This window comes from Zootermopsis nevadensis, unplaced genomic scaffold, assembly GCF_977971745.1.
Source record: "Zootermopsis nevadensis isolate Lab colony 2312 unplaced genomic scaffold, Znev_1.0 Znev_ptg000029l, whole genome shotgun sequence".
NCBI lineage: Eukaryota > Metazoa > Arthropoda > Insecta > Blattodea > Termopsidae > Zootermopsis > Zootermopsis nevadensis.
Genome location: NW_028259161.1, coordinates 7,169,343 through 7,189,559, shown reverse-complemented (window position 1 = coordinate 7,189,559; position 20,217 = coordinate 7,169,343). Strand labels below are relative to the sequence as shown.

General features: G+C 37.2%; 1 protein-coding gene across 1 annotated transcript in view; it reads left to right on the top strand.

Moving 5' to 3' along the window:
• LOC110836165 (nephrin) overlaps window positions 1-20,217 on the top strand; it is a 700,179-nt gene that overhangs the window by 42,151 nt on the left and 637,811 nt on the right. Inside the window, exon 3 of the mRNA XM_087358243.1 lies at window positions 5,327-5,395. The gene's annotated coding sequence lies outside the window, so the exon portion shown is untranslated. The remainder of the gene's footprint in view (window positions 1-5,326; window positions 5,396-20,217) is intronic.

Genomic DNA, 20,217 nt, shown 5'->3' with positions numbered 1-20,217 from the left:
CTGAATCCAATCTACACCCTACATCCCAATTTTACTCAGATTCGTTTTAATATTATTCCCGTGCATTGATTAAATTTGGAGTACTAATTTGTATGATAATTCGTAGATGCTTAACTCTTTGATTTCTTTCGTGTAAGAATTCGTAGCCTAATCGAGTTATTACACTTTTACATTTCACTTCACTTCCGTCTGCGAAGTATCAATCTTTTATGAACAAAGATGAAGAAGGACTTTAATTTTGTTGAAATCACTGAAAGCGATGGCAGTAATAAGAAATAAGAGGCGCTTTCTTTACAAGTGAAAAAGAGATGGTAGCCATATTAATTTGATTACACAAAGAAAATTGAAGAAAGAATATTCAGACAGACGACTCCACGATGAACTATAAAATTTGACCTTTTATCACTTTGTAATAACAAGATGTGGAATTTAAAATGTTATAAACCAAAGATCCGCGTATTTATTAAGTTTTGTTTTAGCACTTGCAAGTAATAAGTTATTATTCCTTTTATTTTGAATTTTAACATGGCTAAATACACGACTTCGGTTTCTGAAACATTACGTCAGAGGGACAAATTGGAATATAACCTGTAGTCCAAACGGGCTCCACAGTACCCAACTCAATTGGGTCTGTAAATGAGGTACGTGGTAACATACTGATGCATGTTCTTTATTTAGTAGAAGCTGAATGGCAAAATGGGTACATGTGTCCAATGTTAGTAGGAAACCATTTTGTAAAACAGATGTTTGGGAGACCGTAAAGAAGATGTAAGGATACTATTTCATTGTGGGTTAAGAATGCACTTTTGGATGTGAACTGGTTTGAGTTCAGTGACTATAGGTCATAATGGTGTGATTTGATGTTAATGGTATTGATCACAGGGCTCCTACTACAGACACATTCGGTTATTAAGGTATTAAGTGCACTTGTACTAATGATATGTGTTCTTAGTATGCTTCTGCAACGAAATTAGTTTCTACATTGAATTAATTTGTGGGTGAAAGAAGAAAGACGATTTTATGATGACAAATGATAAGAATTTTAGAAGTCAGAAGAGAAGTAGCGAATGAAAGTGACCTAAGTAACAAATTTACATTAAGTACGAACAGTTAACTAATGAATGAACGAACGAATGATTGGGTTGAAGTGATGTATTTATTCTTTCCAACACATTGTCTTAATATTTTATTTGGAAGATTTTGCTTTGTGTGTGTTAGTGCAGTGTTGTATAAAATGATAGGTAGTGTCAAGAAAAGAGTTAACCTTCACCTATAATGCCCACCTCCTTTGTATGCAGAACTGAAACAGATAAGGAGAGACATCCCTGAGATGTTCAAAATGTTGAGTGATAGCGCTGCATCGTACCCCATTAATGTCACTGTAACTGATATACATTTCGAGGAACTTGGCCGTGTGATTCGGTTTTCAAATGACAGATATCACGAGTTACATCCAAGGTCGGTTTCGCTAAATGATCGCCCTATGGTTTTACTGTCCTAACAAGCTGTAGTGGTCGCAGACGTCGTTGGGTTAAATCACGCGTCCAGCTGTCAGAAACTCCGAATGTAACCTCTTCTACCTTCAGGATTTACATCACCACTTTGATTGCTGGTTATCGGAAATCTAAGAATAAGGTACCAGTCATTTATATGCGTTCATATTCTTGGCATAAATGTTTTTCTACAATCTCTTTGTTTTGTGGGTTACTAACGCCACGTGATAATTCACGTAATACTGTGATTAATTTAGGTTATATCCGCCGGGTCTGTTGTACGCATAGAAGAGTGTAAAAATGTGAAATATCAAAAAGATTACTTTATCTTTAGGAACGTTTGGTTTTAATTAACATAAGACAGGGTTATAATTAAGTCGTTTCGGAACTACTAGGGATGGATGCTACCCTTAAAGAGTTAAATCCAGTCCACACCCTATTAACATAACTATTTTAAGATCAGTTTTAGTGTTATCCCACTATCTACCAAGTGGTTTCTACGCTTCATGCCTTTTCAATTAATCTGCTCTGTAAAATACTACAAATCACATGCCCTTCCGTTGCCCAAACCGTTGTAAAAATTAAAGTAAGGAGTCCAATGAGACATGATCAGCGTTATAGTTTTCACGGTGACGAGTTGTGAGGCCACCACCCAATCCTCACGCTGGGGAATCACTCCTTGTCGCTTGTCACTTATTCACTGTATTGGCACGTAGTCTAGAGGCCGTCTCCATCATCCGACATCTTAAAGGCTCGCCGCTTCATTGTGACATGGGATCCTTAAACGTGTGATGACGGCCAGTTCAAACGTTTAAAATGAAAATCAGCCAACAGATTTAAAGACGGAAAACTTGTTTTGTAACAAGGTATCTAAATAATGAAATGTCAGGAACCGATGTATTTCTAAACTAACTAGAGCGAAGGGGCTCGTTTAAAACGTAAGGCAATTTTCCAAAAATATGTGGGGGGAAAAAGACGTGTTTCTTTCCGCTAAGTGAAAAGATCAGGCACAAAATGGGGCACTCCCAGCTGTTGTTTATCACGTACCGGGGATGGATATAAACTAAGACTTGTACATCTTTGAAGAATTATTTAATTACGTCCTTTTCGAGTAAATCTCTGAGATGTCATCGTGAAGGCTTAGTGTCTAACAGGGAATGAGAAGACGGTAAAATGACCAGTCAGAAGAGCAGACAGCTGAAAAGCGGTCAGCGTGACATGATGGCCAATACCATCAGAAGAACGTGAGTGGAATCGCCTGGAAGGATAGGCAAGATATCTGTCAGAATGTGGCGGGAGGAAAAGAAAACTGACCATGTAAGCAAGATTGAGGAGGCATAAAAAGATGACTGCTTCAAATAATTCTCCTACGGAGAAAAGGACGAGATTGCAATGTGGATTTGTGATTAATATTATGGAATTACTTTTCTGAGACAGGAAGCACTTTTTACTAGTAACTCAGAAAATGAAAATAAAATCCTTTCAGGTTTCCACTCTTAAGATAGCGGAAAATACAGATCACTTACGGAGTCATATTTATAGACTTATTTATGCGATTTCTTATTTCAGGTTATGACTAACCTTTTACTGCTAGAAGTGTGTTTCATAAAACATCTTAAAGTGAACAAGTAGGTCTACTTTTCCACAAAAAATACTCCAAAATGTAGTTTACGACACTCTGCACTTAACAGTTTTATTTAATTTTAATTGTGTTTGAAGGTCTGTCAAGCGTCCTGAAACTACGACATGGCTTGTCAATTTGAAATAATAAATATTCGAAACAACGTATTTGATGCTTCTATTGTCAATACTGTATTGGACGCATTTTTTGTTCTGGTGAACATAACATAACGTTTCACAGTTTTATAGCCCGGAAATTTTAAACTTGTTATTTATAAAAATAGCAGATTCATACTAAACTTGCATCTTCTGAAGATATTTCGTTTCCGAGGAAACCCGGTTGATAAGCAATACGTAGTCGAAGCCAACAATCCCTCTCTTACACTTACATCTAAGATCGGCATTCATAAGAGCGTTTAGCAAATAAGAACTTCTTTCTTTGCTATTAATTATTTTATATATAGTCCGCCCTAATTATTCTTGGTCATCGGGAGATTGTCGCCCATACGTAGTAGAAAAACGGCGGTCCTGTCAACTGCATGTGCTGCATTAATTATGACTAGACGACTGTTTCATGCTGTCTGCATACCGCCACATTCATTTTTCTAGCATCATTATTTTCATAGCGAATCCGTCAGAAAAATATAAAACCTTTCGTTTGAATTGTTTCGGATTAATTTGTCCATTACTATCCTGTACAAAGAGATGAGTCCGTACAATTTATCGCTTTAATTGGCAAAAGGAGGACAGAGAATTTTTAAACCTGAACATTAATAACCTTCGCTAGAAAATACAATAAAAAAAGTCCGCGCGTTAGTTTTCGCTCCTGCTATGCGGACGGGGAACAGAGAAATGCTGTTTTGGAATCCAGTACTTGACATTGTGTGATGCTGACCTCTCTCTCTCGGGACGATTTTGCAGTAGTCGTGGGTGAATCTCCGTCCTTGACCTTCACTACATGACAAGGTAAATACTATAATGCTTTATTTTAAATCGTCGGCACGCTATGGTTTCCAGTCGGCATCATGGACTGATGTTTGTAGGCCTGATAGTAACCGCTCCGTGTCCTCTGGCAACCTCTCAGTATAGCGGTCGCTGCTTATTTCAGACTCAAAAGAACTAAATTAATGCAACGCGTCCAACTGCCCCGTCTGTAGGACTCCGTAGTTGGGAAAGAAGTCCAACTTGAAGCATCAAGGACAGAGCAGAAGAATTAGGACATGCTTTCATCCTCCATAAGATTCAGCATGAGATTCTATTTAGAAATCTTATAACTGCCGACTTGGACCTAGTGGCTACGGGGTTCGAATTTATCACGCTAATCAATTTCTGGACACTTTTTAAAGTGCTACCAGGCTGATAGTTCTCTGTAGGGGAAATTTATAATTGATAGTTCAGTGATTCTTTTGCGAGCTGCTGCTTAATCACTATTCCTGCTGTAGTAATGACGAATTATATGTCTTGAATGCCAGATGGAAATTTCGCGGATACTTAACTGCAGCTCTCCCTTCGCCAAAATGAAACCGTACCGCATTCAGCTTCAGGACTGTGAAAAATGGAAGAAGAGGGAGGTAGACTTAGAAAAAGGAAGAAAGCCCTTGTGTAGGCATGAGAAATATTTTGGTTAATCCAAAGAAATCACTGTATTCTTTCTTTCCTAGGGACATTCATATCTGTCTCTGTTGAACGAGTAGTGGTAGGCTTGCGTCTTAGTCATCGCCTTTGAATTTTTTAAAGCTAGCATTTCATCTCCTTGTTAAAGGCGCCCTAACATCCGTTGACTCTCTGTTGGGCTTAAACCAGATGATACATCTCAGTCTTGAGTTGAAACTGTTCGTCGCGAATGTCAGCATCAGTGAACAGGCGGCCATTCTACTTCTTCTTCTTCTTCTTCATCTTCGAGATTTTCTGGTTTTATACAAACCATATTTACCGAAGTCTTAACATTTAACTTTAGTTTTACATAATGTGAACCGTTCTATGGCTGTGATGGTTATACAACGGATTTTACCTGTCCCGAAGATGGAGGGCTGAAAATCCTCCGAAACGTTGGTAACCGAATACGTGACCGAACTCTTACGCAACAAAGGTTATGGTATAAACTTAGAGTATACTTTGTTTTTTCTGACAGTAATGTTAATGTATTTTATCATATGCACTGTTTACAGCGAAAGATTGTTGTTGTTGTTGACATTTCTGCTTTGCTTTTCCAGGATTGCAACGGTGTCTTCTGTCTCATTGCAGAGATTCATGTAATGGCCACTCCTTTCGCTCACCACACGGTAAGTAAAATTACCTTTCTTTCTTTCTTTCTTTCCTTTGACGTCGTAGCACTCTTCAGTCTTCATGTCCTGTATGATAAATCAAGTGCTAAACTTCACAATCATAAAGGAAACACACAGGCCTACGTTCATATTCAGTCGACTGCCACAAGAGTGCACGAACACGTGTCATTGGGCACGTGTGACAATCTTTGTAGACAGTTGTGTCCTCTTCGATTTAAGAATGAAACCTATTCAAGTAGGAATTGAATTAAAAAATTATTTGCTTTGGACTACGCGCATGTAAACTAAAGAACATTTTTAAAAAACTAAATGAAACGCCTTAAAATTATACTTTAGAATTGGATTCTTACCTCCAAAAATTACACGAAATTTCCTTTAGAAAGGTCGATCGATTAACAACATATAATCATAACAATTATCTTGTTTTCTGGAAAACCAACAGAAACTATTAATACATCCGGTACATATATACCACTGCCCTCGAGGAAAGATTTTGTTGTTCTTGTTGTTGTTATTATTATTATTACTATTATTGTTAGAATTATACTTCGAATTTAATTATTGTAATATAAAATATGCATTTAACAACTGTATCTATATTACCAATCTGAAACCGCTTTGTATGCACAATATTATAATACACACCATTATAAATGCTGCGCCGACTTGCGGGGTAGTTATGTGGCCTGTAATATTATGTAATTCTCAATCTGAAGAAGGTAAGCCACATTGACTTAGGTGTCTCAGTATCGATTGCCAGGCCTAGCATGCACCTGGACTCTGTCCACGAAAGGACGTCTGTTTCTCCTTACACATTTTATTAATTTTACTGCACCTTATTCTACTGTGTGTGTTTTGTAATTTAAACGTATAGTTGTCCAGAAACAAAATACTTACACAAGTTTTAGCTTTCATTATATGCTCAGACTGCTGTAAGAGGACTCTGATTTAGTCTTCAGATGTGTAATTTGTCCAAGGTTTCGGATAAAAGACGGAAACGTATATTGTGGTTAGTCTCAGTGGATGGATATAAAGTAAGTCTAGCCCTATTGGGTTTGCATGTTGGCCAGTTAATTGGAAGATACTGCCAGTTAATAAAATACGATAATTTGTATTCACTGATAGTTTCTTAGAACTTATCTTATGCGTCAACATTCTAATTTCCGAAATGGACCTCGTGCGTGTTGTCGATAAATTAATAGTTCCGTTAAGTGTGGGAAATAGAAAAGTAGACACGAGCCTCTTTTAATTTTTAAAGCGGTATCAATAGATTTTCAAGCCGTGGACTTATTTGGGAACTTCTACAAGTATAGTCGGCCGCAAGATTCCATCTGCAACCCTCTAACAACAGAACCCTCACCCTCGTCTGCCGTCAGGAAGTTGGATATAATTTGCGGTAAAGTTACTTTTAGTAAAGAGGATTATGGAGCTAACTGTGTCAGCCTGACCAGTAGGAACACAACTGTGCACAAAAACTATTTATGAACTGAACATCTAGTGGGGCAAAGTTAGACTATATGGGGAGGGTGGAGCAGACAACATAGCAAAGGAGGAAAAAAAACTGAATGTAGCACAAAAATATAACTGAAAAATGTCTTGTACACAGGAATGGGCCAACTAGTGAGAAGGGAAACATCGCCACTCCTATCGTAGCGTTTGATAAATTTGAGGATTTAGACAAAATATAGTGCGACATCGCCTCCTCGGTTCACTAAAAGATATGGAGTTCAGTTTTTATTTATTATTACTCCAGTTAGTTTTGTTACGCTCGAATGACGTGACTTCGGCTTAATGGATAGTGTCAACACTTACAGGTGTCTTTTAGACTAAATGAACAAATATTGAACAAAGTCTATTATATTTGTTCCACTCAATAATTTTAAACTATCAGACTCTAGGCTTATTTTCGCTTACATATTTTATATATACGAAGGGAAAGTGGCTACATTATTTATTTTTCTCCTTTTTTCAATTGAACGAGAAGTTTAGGAATACAGGCATGATATAGAGCTAATAACTTGTTCTGCAAGCAATTTATCCTCGTCTGAAAATCCCCATAGCTTTTTATAACTTCATATTTAACGGAAAATAAATGGAAATCTGAACATGACTGTCATTTTCGATGTAGCGCCGTGCAGTGTGGTAGAAGTTTATAATACTTTTATCATCGTCATGCCGGTGGAGGCAGCAAGTACTCCGAAACGTTGGTAAACGTCTACCACACTGCACGGCGCTACATCCCAGAAGACAGTCGCCCTCATACTCACCGCCTAGAGAGCCTAAAATCTCATCTAGTGGATTTCTGTTGTGGGCTGACCTATTCTACGACTATTTCTATATTTTTTCATAACAAAACATGAATATGTGTTCGAGGAATGCATACGAATTATACGTTGATGAAATTCCTTAAATTAGTTGAATTAATCTCTTCAGTATAAACAGTGAAGTTTCAATAGTTACTGTGGTATTGGTAATGTTTATATTTTGTGAAGTATTGCTGTTCACAATTTAGTGGTAAATTGTGACGCCAGCAAATAAATAAAACCCACAACATTCTACGTAATAGGTGTAAGTCAATCTATGTCGTAGCAGTAGTCGGGCGTACAACCTGCTTTTCCGTATATTAACTCAACATTCTGGGTTAAGTATAATTCTCAGAATACACAGCTATTGTTTCCATGAAAAACAGCATCAAACAAGTGATTTTTGTAATCGAGACGAATTGAATTTTTAGAACTGGTGTTTTAGATTTTCTTCAGACGGACTCTATCAGGACGGGCGGGCAAAGCCGGGGAAACTTATAAAGAGAATGCTTTCTGTCCATCCAGAAATAGTGTCTTCTACCCTTATACTTTCCTTCCAAACTCCCTCTATCATTTTCCCCACAGTTTTTCTTCTTGTTCGTACTCTTCTGCTGTCCTCCATAAATCTCCCTTCTCTCTGTGCTTCAGATGGTTACACACACTGTTCATCATTTCCATGTGTCTTGTGGTTCTTCTATGGTCGTATGTGTGTATTCGTTGCCATGATAGTGTAAAATATTAACATGTATAGAATGACTAAAAATAAATTGTGCATACTTATTTACTGAATGTATTCACCTTTAAACTTAGGAGGCATACCGTGTTGTGGAGGCTCTGACTTGTAGCCGCAGTGATATTTTGTTCATTAGGTCGCCGTAGAACATTAGTTTTGCGTGGAGTAAACAGGAAATGGCGATAAAACACTCCATCCTCCATAAGGATTTATACTCCCGATCTTTTACTATAAATTGCGCAACAGCTAAAGACTTCGGTTACCTTGTGGATGGCATAATTTCGAGAAGCATGTAACACAATTTGTCACGACAAACAAAAGGTAACATTGTTTACAAAGCTGTATAAAATTTTAGAAGACAAATCTGTGATAGAGCTATAAATATATTTAGGTAGTTGAGCACAAGACAGGATTCTCTGGACTACCTTAAACTTCTACAAAATCGCACATTATGGATAACTTTCTAGATACATGTGAAATGAGAAAAACATTATATTAATTGATGTCTTCTGTCTAGCGTACGTTTCTTTCTAAGTCATATGTATCTGTTTTTTTAAACCCCATGATAATTTATGTTTTCGTTCAGTTATGTAGGACGTGGTACAAAGAATCTTGATCTGATAATACTGAATATAATGACAGAATTCCGTAAACGAAGACGGAATAAGGGAAATAACAAAGTAGAACGTCATTTTGTCTATAACATTTTGCGCAATGTGTGTTATCTTCTTGAAGGCGTGCGTATTTCTATGTGTTTTTCTTCCTACATGTGGTAGCACGTTATTCAAAAAAATACGAAGACAGACTTACAGAACGGGTAGTTGCAGGCTTGTCTGTTTTCTGGCAAGGGAAAACTATCTTTTCTGAATACTAAATGTTTGACTTTCCCTTCCCATAAAATGTGACAGCAAAGGAAGAGTTTGTTCCAACTTGCCTTGTGTGCACATGTCACCTGGAAAACTTCTCGTGTCCTTTTCAGTGATACATGCGTTGTACGTGATAAAGGCTCCAGCAGATTACATATTTTGTGCTTCATAAAATGTTTGTAAGTCTTATTTTAAAACAAATACAATTCGAATAATAATTTCTCAACTGGGACTTCACTTTAGATAAAGTTGATTTATTTGTATTTTTAGGTATAGTTAAATTTTATTTTTGTATCGAAGCATTATAATTTCTCTTATTTTAAAACCCCAATAATATTTGTGCGTTCATTATGACAGAATTAAGGAACAGTATTGGACAACCATAAGAAAACACAATTTTTCATTATGATAACTACATGTATTGTAAAGCATGATACTCTTCTTTCATAAATTTTGCAAAGAAACGAAATTTTGTGGGGATATTCTGACACCTGAGCACATTTTAGATCTGATGTTCTCTCGGCGGCAAAGGTGTTGATTGTGGTATGCTGGGTTCTTATGCTATATAGTCTTGTAGGTTTCGGATCAAGATATGCATCTTCAGGACATTATGTTTGGTTAGAAGGCTATAGAGATTGAGTGAACCGAAACAGACATCATTTTGGCACGATTATATACTTGTGGGTTAGAAAAGGCGATGTGTTGAAAATAGGTAAAAAGTAAAAGTAATTAATTAAATTGGCTGTGGTTAAAGTTTGAAAGTACTTGTCGCGTTACGGGAATCAGCCATCGTATTCGATGATGTTAGAAAGTCAGTTGGTTAGTTAATTCTTTCTCCAGAATGCCTGTAATTTTATAACTTCGCGAACATTTTCTCGAGCCAAGAATGTGAGCTTTCTTAAGTATTATGCATCAGTATATGTGCTCATACGTCGGTTTGTAGTTTGTTTAACGATGCTGTCAGCAGCTGTTACTGAAAGGCGTCGAATAAGAGGATGGTTAGTGAATAATAAATTGAACGTATGTGGAAGAGAGCGGTCGTGGCCTAATTTGAGATTCAAATGCCACATTTGCTTGGAAACTACTGACAGAATTTCTCTGTTTCTGCAGGCTTGAAAAGAAGACTGTACTATAAATGCTTAAGAACTAGATCTGCGTGAACTTCTATACCTAGCTATCTTTCTTTGCCTATTTTCTCTGTTTTTGAGTTTATCATCTCTTTCTCTTTAATTCCCACAATCTCATCCAGAGTTAACCTCAAAACGCGACCCCTTAATGGGCCAATCTCACTCCCCTGCTCTCCATTTGGCGCCTTTGAGATCTGCAACCGGTGATTTAAACGTGCGGGCTAGCCGTCTTTACTGCGTCTGCACAAGTTGTTAGCAAAAGAAATTAAAATATTTGTAAGGTGTTGGAAGTTCTAAGTATCCTGACGCCAAGTTTTTGGTGTTAATCACTTGCAATTATTCAAGTGCTGGGGGCACTCAGGAACATGGGGCGAGTGTAAAAGATCAGGGAAGATCTTAAAACGGTAAAGGCTGTTTGCAATGGGATCTTTTATTTCTTCTTAACCGCATTAACAGCTCTTAAAGTTTAATTTTCTTTGTGCTTATTTCCGTAATGAAATCGTAAACCTATACACTGATAGTTAGTACTTTAGTATATAATAATGGAAGTGCAGAATTAAATTAAAATTATGAGAGGCGTTTTAAACTATGCGTCTTTCAGATCTAAGTTTGTCTGATGGTTTGAAATTACGAGAAAAATATTAGGGACTCGAATGAGTATCTTCATTTTTCTTGTAGCTCTGTGTTTAATTCGCCCTTATTTTCGTGTTTATTGATTAAAACACAAATTACTAATGTAACCCCTCGATGAGAGTATCAAGACTCTTGTGTAATCGGGCAATGTCTTATTTTTCTCGCATAATAGGACACGACTATTCAATACGTAGACTTAGTGACAATTGATGGCTGTCTTCTGCGTTGTAGCGCCGTGTAGTCTGGCAGACGTTTACCGACGTTTCAGAGGTACTTGCTGCCTCTACCATCTGGGAGATGATCGCCCTAATGCTGGAGGCGGCAAGTATCTTTGAAATGTTAGCAAACTTCTGCCAGACTACACGGCGCTACAACGCAGAAGACAGCCATCTTCGGACTCATCGACGTGAAACTCAGATCCTACTGAGTAAAAATTGTTTGAGAATTATTTCCAGTGGGATGCATTAATACCCACATTGTGCATGTAGTTGTTTTGAATATTCACGCGTCTTGTTTATATGTGTGGAACTGAAATTTCGGAAATTTGTGGAAGTAATAAATTCAGGCCTAATGCTCTTCAAAGAGACTTTTGTGGCAAAAGTAGGTACTTGTGTTTTTAAAAGCCAAAGGTTTATACCGTAGTACTGTTATAAGAAAGCGTAGAAGGAATTTTCGAGGAAGAAATAATCTATGAATGATTTTAAGAAAACAGCGTGGTATGTACGAGTGCATGTTCATTGAATGCAAGATAACAGATGGCCAAAAAAGACAAGATAATAAGATTGGTGGCCTACCTGAGGAAAGGAACGAATGTGAATGTCACAGACGGAGTTGAGAAATGATGCGAATGAAACTATGGAATCCAGAATACGTCAAGTGGATTGAATGGGAAATAGGGAAGTGTGGAAAGTGAGAATTGGCATCCGGTGACAGCCGTGTAAACCCCGTAGGGGTTTGTGTCAGGTTTATGCTTACCTATAGAAATTCTTCACGTGCCGCGTTACTAAATCTTCAGTTTCTAGGAATGAAAATCAAGAATATTGAATCAAATTGTTCGTCTTTTCTTGTTGTCCACGTGTAGCTTATAAATATGGTTCCCGTACTACTACTACAATTTTGTTTTGACTTTATCTTGTACCCTGTGAGGAAAAAAGCATTCGTAAAACTTCACATTAAGTTTAGAAATTTAAAAATAATTATATAGCAATCGTACCCATAAATCAAAACAATGGAACAATTTATAAAAGAAATTATAAATAATTATTGCTTGTAGCGAATTTATAGAGAAACGTTTCGCGATGTATGCACACATACACACACATACGTAACATACAGCTGAATTTCCTAGCTGACATTTAGAACAAATGTTTTGCTTACATTTCAGAGGTCAGAAGTTAATAAGCTGTAGTGTTTCTAATAACGAGAAATTCAATGTAATTCTTTGAGAATCATTGGGATGGGGGACACAATTTTATTTTTGCGAGTTGGCATAATTATATAAGCTGTTACCATTGCGAACCAAAATAAATCAAAGTCCAATGTAGAGACTACCTCTACCAGAAAATAAAATTCCTCTCACTTAATATGGAAGTGGGACGAGTTTGCATAACGTTGTGTTTTCAGTTACGAATTATCTGGACGACGGAAAAAATGTAAAATAATAGTTATACACAAGACAATTTACTGTGAAGTTAACATTAAAGTCGGTAATAAATTAAAATTCAGTAAATCTGGCAGACCACTGATATCTCATATTATTTGCCCGTGGATCAGCTAGTCTAGTTTCAGAGGTTGGCGGACCTGTAATGTATGACTGATGATAGCGAAGAGTAATTGATTAGACCTTCATCTCAGCGGTGTGGTAAAAAATCGTCTCTGATCAGCTGGTGTGGGGTGACTGCCTCTTTCAGTATGATGGATGAGCGCCGAACGCAGAAGGTGCGAGGGATTATCTTCGCCGGCATGGTGATGATCTACAATGTGCACATTAGAATTCATCAGTATCCCCTTTGACTCGGAGTGTACTACATATTCAGAAAACATTAAGTTCGGTTTGTTTTATAACAACATACGGGACTAGTATACCTACTAAAACCTATCTCGGAACACAGTTATACGTCAGACTCCAAGTCAGGAGGAACCCGATTCGATCCGCGAATATCGTGTTTGTGATGTTTCATGGTTATCCCAAGTGTCTCCAGCAATCTCTTTCCTCTCACTTTCCGTCATTTGATTTTTGACATTTTTTCTAAGGAAGTAAGTGACATGGTAGAATACATTATTTTAATCATCACGAGATTGACTGAAAACGGTGAAGAATGTTACTTCGAAAGAAACGTTTTGAATCCAGTGATGCGTGAAAATGTATTATGATTGTATCATAGCATGCAGGCACAAATGCTATAGTAAAAAGTTACCGTCGATATCTGGTCATAATATTTGAGTTTCGTATGTTGCTATACAAACCACAATATTGTGCAGCCTACATACCTATTTTAATATCTTTTTTCAAACTCTGAAGATATGGTTATTTATTTTTTATAGTTATTTCTCATTTTAATTGTTCTCTGCTGTTCCTCGGGGAAATTTTAACCCAGATTTTGTGATGTAACATTTCTCCCAGAAACGTAGTGACTGAAAGGCAGTAACTAAGCCCTTGGATGTAGTAAATACTTTGTAGATGAGTTTGTAAAAGTAGAGTGTATTCATCTGTTAGGATGGGACTTCTGATAAATGCATTTTTAATTCTCGACGTATCCATAATATTCTTAAACCAAAAATTGTAGAGTCCTGCTTCAACTGCAATATCAATTAGACGGCTGACATATTCTGTTAACAAATGCCCTTGTTCTAGGTACATGGCCATTGGTTTAGTCGTGCTATCTTGTGTAAAAGTGCACAGAGTTGATTTGCTGTTATTACCACATGTATTTAAGTACTCGGCAAACTTACTGTCACTGATGGTCGCAAAATCGTTCTTTTCAATTGCTCTTTCTACGCAGGAGTTATCATAGCACGGTATTCTGTGAGATAGTATTTCTTTGAACCGCCAGTCAGAATTGTCCGGTAAGAGAACGCCAATTCCTGGGTAAAATCCATATTCAAGTCCAGATTCGATTATGTCCTCCACGCTGCTAATTTGTTTCTGATATCCTGGGTCTACAAGATAGCTGGTGAAAAATGCCTGGAATACCGTGTTGATGGCAATGCAGTACCACACGAACATAATGAAGTATATTTTAAGGTGACCTGTGGTTGGCATCTTTGCTACTGATAAGCCCAGATGAATAGCCCACACGTTGGAGAAACAGTCTAACAAGGTTCGGTACAGACCAATTTCGTCAACAACATTTGAGTGACATTTTGTTAGAAAATACATAAATCCAGCACTTACGCATATCGAAATTAATAAAAGTAACCACATTGACATCGAAAACACTCTAGTAATACTGGACCATCGTTCGAATGGTTTAGCACAAGGAATTATCCAAACTAGGCCGGAAAAGTAATATATACTTGTAGTATCAAAAGACGTTAATTTATCTAAATTAAGCAATAAATCGGAGAACGCTATATCAGCCTTCTTATTGTCTATGTCTCCCAAAGCTGATGTCCACGTACCATTTTGCAGTTTAGTTGGCCACACGTATATTGTATCTTCTGACGCCGTAATCATAACTGACACATTCATCGCTTCGGCAATGAATAGAAAAAGGCGTAAGTCCGAACCTTCGTCATATTTCAGGATGTTTCGTTCATTTGTATTTCTGTCCGACGACATGACAAAGGGTGGTTGAGCCACCGCTGATGCTGTCATATTGCATCCACCAAGATTACGTGGTACTTTTGGCGGAAAAAGAGATACATTTCGTAGAAATCGGCCACTTCCTTCCATTATCCATTGGTCCAAGACGACAACGTCTTTAACATTTCCACATTGCCCGGAAGGGAGTTGATATGGAAACCATGTGTATAAATCTAACGCACGAAGCCCGCCTCTGGAAGGAGTCAGTAGGATAACATTATATACATTTAAGTGCCTTAGTTCTTTCAGAATCTCTTTAGCTGTGTCTCCTGAGTCTGGCAGAACTTCATCAGATATAATCACAAAACGTGCACGAGAATTCCATGCGTTTCGATAAGATCTTAAACTTTTCAACTGTCTGCTCAAGAAGCCAGTTTCGTTAGGCGCGCGGATTATGTAACCTTTATGTTTATCGTAGATTTCGTGAAGGCCTGTGTTGTACTTTTCCTCGTCTGCATCAGGTGAGGATGTAACTATTTGCCACTTCATCCTGAAGTGAAGGTTTTGCAACAGATCATAATTCGCCATATTATTACCGCCATTATCTTGGCTAAGATTCCGAGTTCTTGTACTGTCAGCGGAAGTGCTTTTCCGATACAGGGAAACTGCTACTGGAAATCCTTCGTCTATGTAGGAGTCAATAATCTGTAAGACGCATGTTGTTATGTGACCGTCTAGTAGGCTATCACTGTGTCCCACTGCTCCATGAATTAACAATTGTACGATCCACAACATGATATTATAGCTTCTGTATCTGAAAGTAAAAACAATTAAAGGACTAGATACCCACAAGAAATATCCTGTAAGCCACCTGCAGTCTTTTCGAAGAAGCTGCTTAAAAGTTCCTCGACTTCTGCAGACTAAAATATGTAGGAGGTTAGAAGGAATGAACAGCACACGACAGCGACTTCATGAATTACTTACCAATTTTCTTTTCCCTAGGAAACTTATTTTAAAATTCGGCTAGATCGGCCAGAGAACCGAGGGATTGAAAATTAGTGTCAACAATAAGCTAAATCTCTTGTTGAGATAACAGTGATTGCTGCACACAAACATTTTGTACACATAGGTTATTAATAATTTAATGGTTTATTCACGTTAAAGAAAGAGATTGGAGTTATAGTAGAGTACGTTTAACATTATTTATACTTGCTAGTGTTTTTGAAATGTGATACACGATGGTGTACAGACTGCATACCTGTGATAGATTGTTATTAGTTATGTGACATTAAGTATTTTGGGCTTTTATAATATATTTTTTGTGTTTTTGTACACAAAATTTTCAGTTATCTTACTATTAAAAATACAATTTTCTAACACAATTCGACTGTTGGTTCGCAAGCAGTCGACATATTCGGGTCCCCCCCCTTCCACCGTTTACTCTTCTGACGTCCTACAACGATACAGTTCATATATTTCAGTTTGGTCAATCACATTATTTTGTTAGCATCCAACATTCTCCAGTGTTGAAGGCAATACGTTCGATCCTACAGAGAGAGCAGTTGGATAAAACTCTTTTGATTGCGAACAGCAGGCCAAATTCCATCGTCTCACGATCGCTGTTTGTCGTGAATAGTCCGAACTGCAGAGAATGTTTCTGTGAACCATAAACACTTGAACACGTAGGGTTATTCGGCATTGCTAATTTGCGTGCGTGCTAATATCTGTACTCGGCTGTAAAGTGGTTCCTTGTGTTTTCATAACAGTGCTGCATGAAAGGCTAATTTCTTTATCTCTTTATCACATATCACTTTTTTATTTTATCAAGGATCCAGAACGGCATTGCATTTCATTGGGCACGACATTACGCCCTTACGGAATCACCCTTCCTTTCCATTTCGCTTTTCCATGGCCTGCTCTGTGGGCCCCACTTGAAGCACTCACATAACAAGATCATCACTTCTCAGAATAGCTTCTGTGGCTCGGGGGGGGGGGGGGGGGGGGGGAGAGAGAGAAAACGAAAGTGAACGTAAATGAAGAAAATACCGGTAAGGATTTAGACGTGGAAGAGAAAGGATAGCAAAATTATTGACATAGTCGTTTTAAGTTTAAAATTTGTAGTAACTTCGCCTTTAATACCGAGGTACACTTTCGATGTATTGAAATTATTAGAGACAGTATGCACATTAGTTCTTTAAATTGATTTTGTAACTGACTGTCTTATGATTATTCGAATAATAAACAGGGAACAGAAGATTTTGGACGTCTGGTGTGAGCATTGCCTGCATTGCTTGAAGACAAAATTAAGTTGTTTTTTCAGCTTTCACGTCTAAATCCCAGCCCCAGAAGCTATTCTGAGAAGTGATGATCTTATTATGTGAGTGCTTCAAGTGGGGCCCACAGAGCAGGCCAAGGAAAATATAAATTAAAAATATGCGAATGCCTGACATTTGTATAGACATGTGAAAGATTTCTGCTGGATTGTACTGGAAATCTTTCACAAATCTGTACGAAATGTTTGGTCATATACTTTACATCAACGTTGGTGATACCTCAAACAATGTTCATTCAAATTTGTAGAGTTGTAACTTGTCTCCATCCCAAATTCTACATCAGTAATTGCAGTAATACTTCAGTTATTATCGTGAGACCTAATGCCGGATACGTATTTTGGGTAGTCGCTTTGTTGATGTCCGCATTTTTAGGTAGAACTCATATTTCAAAGTTTTATTAGGTGTACTCTAGTACTTAGGCCTTTAAGGCTTATGGTAAAAATATGTACCAGTAGCTATAACATTAATTAATTTTGCGTTTTGCCTACACAATGTATTTATAAATGTTCTATAATTCTCAGACTAAACAATAATTATGTCCCTAAACTTCATTAACCGGTTGATAATAATAATTGTTACGGGCTGTCCTTCCTTTGAGGTAAGGACTGAATGTTTAAAAATTGTAAAGACGAGGTTCAGTTTGAAGAGGTTAAAAACAGTTCTGCTTCAGAATTTTGAACTGGTAGGATTTTTCCGGTATCAGTGGCACTGGATTAAAACGTATGTGCTGATGAAATATAATATATAAAGAACACTTTATGTATTGTTACCTTGGTGACTCACCTGCACAAGAGCCAGAATGTGACGGACATTCTCTGTATTGTTACTGTTTCACTTTTGTGTTGCTTCGGCGTGTAAGTCTTGATGTAATTAAACTGCTAAATCTGAAAACAATAACAATACGAGATATCAGGTTTCCACGGCGAACATTCTTTATAAAACAAACGAAACTTCCCGTTAAATCTTAAACTCTTATTACATTAATTAATTTATAAATGAACGAGTCACAAAGACAAGAACATTCAACGTTTTAAAACTCGACACTGAAGGAATTATAGAGGATGCAGATGAAAGAAACACAGTTCTCTGTTCAGTGGAAGTTTACAACAGTTCTTCTTACTGCAGCACTACGACTTGTGTAGGCATATTGCCACTTCAGTAGTTTACCTTGTCGCAGGATCGACAGATACCACTCCCCGACTCGTCTGTAACTTTGAAAAGAAAGCGTTGAGTCCATAGCTTATAATATTGTAGTACCATATACATATTCAATAAGACAACAAATCCAAGGCAAAATGTTTTATCTCCATCATTAAGGGCAATGCTTGTCGAATTAATTTCGTCACTCGTGGAAGGCCTAATAGTACTTTGACGCTAATATAGCTAACAGCGTATGGTACTAAACCAAATGTGGCAAATTAAGGAGACTTTCATGTTTGTTTTTTTTTATTTCAGATGAACGTTTGTATTAGAAGGAAACGTTTTGCTTTTAAGAGGCTTCTGTATACTGTGGTATAGCGCCCGTTACATATCTATTTCTTGTGGTTCGTATCCATCTTATTTCCTGGCGAACACAGACTCATTAGGTTCGTAATTGTACAATAAGACTGAAAGCTTATATCTTTAATTTTTAATACACGCGACATTATCCTGTCATTTTGTTCTAAGTAAGCTATGTTTTCTTTAAATTATGTATTTTGATTGTTATTTATTCCACGTTTAAATACGATATAATATGCTGCTAACGAACGTTGAGGTTAACTGATTAGCAATCCTGGTTCGTATTCTACAGGCCCCGAAATGGAATCTCGATCGAGAGACAGGATATCCTGCCAGAAATATTTTTCGTGTATTTCCTGAGTCTCTCCAGACATATACCGAGAGAGTGGAGACAGTGCCTTCAATTAGGCCACGACCGCTTTCTTCTACATTATTTCCAATTCATTATTCAGTAATAATCCTTTCAGTCAGCGCTGTATAATGTGCTGATTTAAAGCATTGTTAAATAAAGAAAAATAATAGAAAGGAATTCGCTGCCATTTGTAACTCATTCACAAATGTAATGTTTGAGGTTTTCCTCTTGAAAGGACCAAGTTTTCAGCGAACTAATAGCTATTATTCTTTCCGAAATATATAAAAAATAAGATATAAATATTGAGTTATTGGACGTTGAAATGGGTGGGAGCTACAGCAGCAGGGCTTTGAAGGGTTAAAACCGCACCTCATCCCAGAGAGTGAGGGTTAAACTAGTCGAATTCAATTGAAACTCAGTCTCTTTGTGTTACAACTTGTTTGCCATGTGTTCAAATTAAAAAGTTTCAAATATGGTGACTTATTATGAATATAAGCGTTCCTGATTAATTCAAGCAGAATACTGGCATTAATCTCTTGATTGTGATGAAATCCTTCAAAACTGAACCTATTTTTTTGGTTGGCATAGTAATAAACGCAAATATATGTTTTTCGATGTGATTGTATTTTATGGGCTGAAGGATTGGAGATCTATAGTTAAGCTTAATGTAGATTATAATTGCTTCTGTAAGGATGAATGCATGGTTTATGATAAAACAATTTTACAATCCTAGAGTTTGAGTCCCTTTAAAATTATACCTTTTATGGGAGGAGAGGGGAAGTGTGCTGGCGTGTGAGAGCACACTGGAATGGCCAAATCGATTAATCTAATTTTTGAATCACGCCTCTTCTACAATTCTCTTTAGATGATGTGCACGTGTCGTCACAGAGTTTATATGGTGGTAAAAGGGATTTCGAGTAGTGAGAGTGGGATAGTGGATAATAAAGAGGCAATTCAGCAGGAAAATGAATCAATGAATCACATGGAACAGTTCTTTCGTTTTTCTCACCATTAGTTTCTGCTTTAGGTTTTATGCTGAAGGGTTTTGTCGATTTTCGATACGAACGGGACAGTTGTATGTTCAGCATGAAGACACCCCCCCCCCCCACCGAGTATAACCGATTGTAATTAAAGCCTATTGACATAAGATATTTTAGAGCCAGCTTCTATGTATTTTCATGGATCCAAATATGATAATTGTTAACATCGTTTAAAGTTTACTATTTT